Source organism: Capricornis sumatraensis, chromosome 4, assembly GCF_032405125.1.
Source record: "Capricornis sumatraensis isolate serow.1 chromosome 4, serow.2, whole genome shotgun sequence".
In the NCBI taxonomy this organism is placed as follows: Eukaryota; Metazoa; Chordata; class Mammalia; order Artiodactyla; family Bovidae; genus Capricornis; species Capricornis sumatraensis.
The window spans coordinates 18985169-18987709 of record NC_091072.1 but is presented as its reverse complement, the minus strand read 5'-3'; the positions used below and the strand labels follow the sequence as shown (position 1 = coordinate 18987709).

The 2541-nt window shown below is 44.2% G+C and overlaps 1 pseudogene; it reads right to left on the bottom strand.

The window, feature by feature from the left end:
• Window positions 1-669: 669 nt before the first annotated feature.
• LOC138079301 (small ribosomal subunit protein eS6 pseudogene) lies at window positions 670-1413 on the bottom strand (annotated as a pseudogene).
• Between the last annotated feature and the right edge of the window lie 1128 nt (window positions 1414-2541).

Sequence of the window (2541 nt, the reverse complement as noted above, 5' to 3'; positions counted from 1 at the left end):
CATGTGCATTCTTGTCTGTTCATCTCTGCATGCCCCCAACAAGCAGCACAGCACGTGACACAGTGCTGGACTACTCAGGATGCTTTTATTACAAGTGACAGGAACCTCGCTAACAGGCAAGGAAAAGAGAACGCATTAGATAAACAAACACAGCAGGTCACACGGCAGTGGGAGGCACAGGGGAACAGCTGGGCCTGGGGACAGCTGGAACCATGGACTGGAATTCAGCAGGACACAAGCTCTGTGTCTTTGCTTCTCCCTACCTGTTGGATTCATTCTCCACCTGCAGTCAAGATCCCTCCGCATGGCACTGACAGCTCCCAAGACTCACATACCAGGCTTCCACCTCCAAAGAGGGCTGGATTTTAAGCTGCAGTTGGAAAAATTGTCTTAGAGAACTATTCTGACTGGTTTAGCCTGGACCAGAGGTCTTCCTTCAATCAATCAGCTTAGCCAGTTGATTGGATGACAGTCTTTCAGGAGCTCACTCCTGGGTTCTGGAGCTGTTTTTTAGAAAAAGGAATTTTCATGAGCCAGGCAGGCACCCCAAGAATTAGAGCATTCTTTTTCTTCTTTTTAAAAAACAAAATGTACTATAGTTGATTTACAGTGCTGTGTTGTTGGTTTTTTTAATGTCTGATCTTATTTATTTGTTACTCTTAGAACATCTCATTTTTGCCTGGACTCGGAAGTAGAAGCTCTCAGAGAGGACAGCCTCCGTCTCTTGGCAATCTGTTCCTGCCGTTTTTGTTTGGCCTCCTTCATTCTCTTGGCCAAAAGTTGAGCATATTCTGCTGCCTCTTCTTTATTTTTCTTAGTACGCTGTTTCTTCCGAGCAATACGCCGCCGTTTGTGTTGCAGAACTCGTGGAGTCACGAGACGCTGAATCTTGGCTGCTTTAGTCCTAGGTTTTTTACCATCTTTGTTTAGGGGCTTTCGCACAACATACTGGCGGACATCATCTTCTTTAGAGAGATTGAAAAGTTTGCGGATTCTGCTAGCTCTTTTGGGACCCAGGTGACGAGGCACTGTAGTATCAGTGATTCCAGGAATATCCTTCTCCCCTTTTTTCACGATGACCAAATTGAGAACACTCAGATTGGCATCCACAGTGCAACCCTGTACAGATTTGCACTTTCTCTCTTCAGTCCTCCTTGATCTGTAACAGGAATGCCCTTTACTCAGTAGCAAGCGAACTCGGCCACGGGTCAAGACACCCTGCTTCACGGGGAAACCCTGCTTATCGTTCCTGCCACTGATTCGGACCACATAACCCTTCCATTCTTCACCCAGAGCGTCAGCAGCAACTTCTGTGGCCCTACGCTTCTCGTAGAAAGTACAAAGCTTTTGTTCATCGTCCACTTCAATCAGCTTCTGGCAGTCAGTGGCAGGGAAAGAGATGTTCAGCTTCATTCTGAAGCAGCCGACAACCTCCAGTTCAGTTAGTTCAATCGCTCAGTCGTGTCTGACTCTTTGCGACCCCATGAATTGCAGCATGCCAGGCCTCCCTGTCCATCACCAACTCCCGGAGTTCACTCAGATTCACATCCATCGAGTCCGTGATGCCATCCAGCCATCTCATCCTCTGTCGTCCCCTTCTCCTCCTGCCCCCAATCCCTCCCAGCATCAGAGTCTTTTCCAATGATTCAACTCTTTGCATAAGGTGGCCAAAGTACTGGAGTTTCAGCTTTAGCATCATTCCTTCCAAAGAAATCCCAGGGCTGATCTCCTTTAGGATGGACTGGTTGGATCTCCTTGCAGTCCAAGGGACTCTCAAGAGTCTTCTCCAACACCACAGTTCAGAAGCATCAATTCTTCGGTGCTCAGCCTTCTTCACAGTCCAACTCTCACATCCATACATGACTACTGGAAAAACCATAGCCTTGACTAGACAACCTCCAAGGAGCCACGAGAAAAAGCTACAATGCTGTATTAGATTCTGATACACAGCAAAGTGACTCATATATATATATAGATATATATTTCTTTTTAGTTATAGGTTATTACAAGATATTGAATCTAGTTCCCTGTATTATACAGTAGGACCTTGTTGTTTATTTTATATATTAAAGTGTGTATCTGCTAACTCCAAACTCCTAATTTATCCCTCCCCCAGCTCTCCTCTTTGGTAACGATAAGTTTGTGTTCTGTGTCTGTGAGTATTTCTGTTTTGTAGATAAGTCCATTGGTATCATGTTTTAGATTCCATATATGAGTGATACCATATGGTGTTTGTCTTTCTCTGTCAGACTTACTTCACTTAGTATGATAATCTCTAGGTCCAACCATGTTGCTGCAAATGGCATTATTTCATTTTTTATGGTTGAGTAGTATAGCACTCTTGTATCCAATAAATTTATTTCAAACATGTTATTACTATTTTTGTTGATGAGAATTATGTAGTAGTGCCCTAAGAATGCAATCACTACTTAGGGCTGTTCTTTGTCATATTAACCACGTACCCATTTCTTGAAAGGGAAAGTCGTTCAGTCATGTCTGACTCTTTGCAACCCCATGGTCTACACAGTCTATGGAATTCTC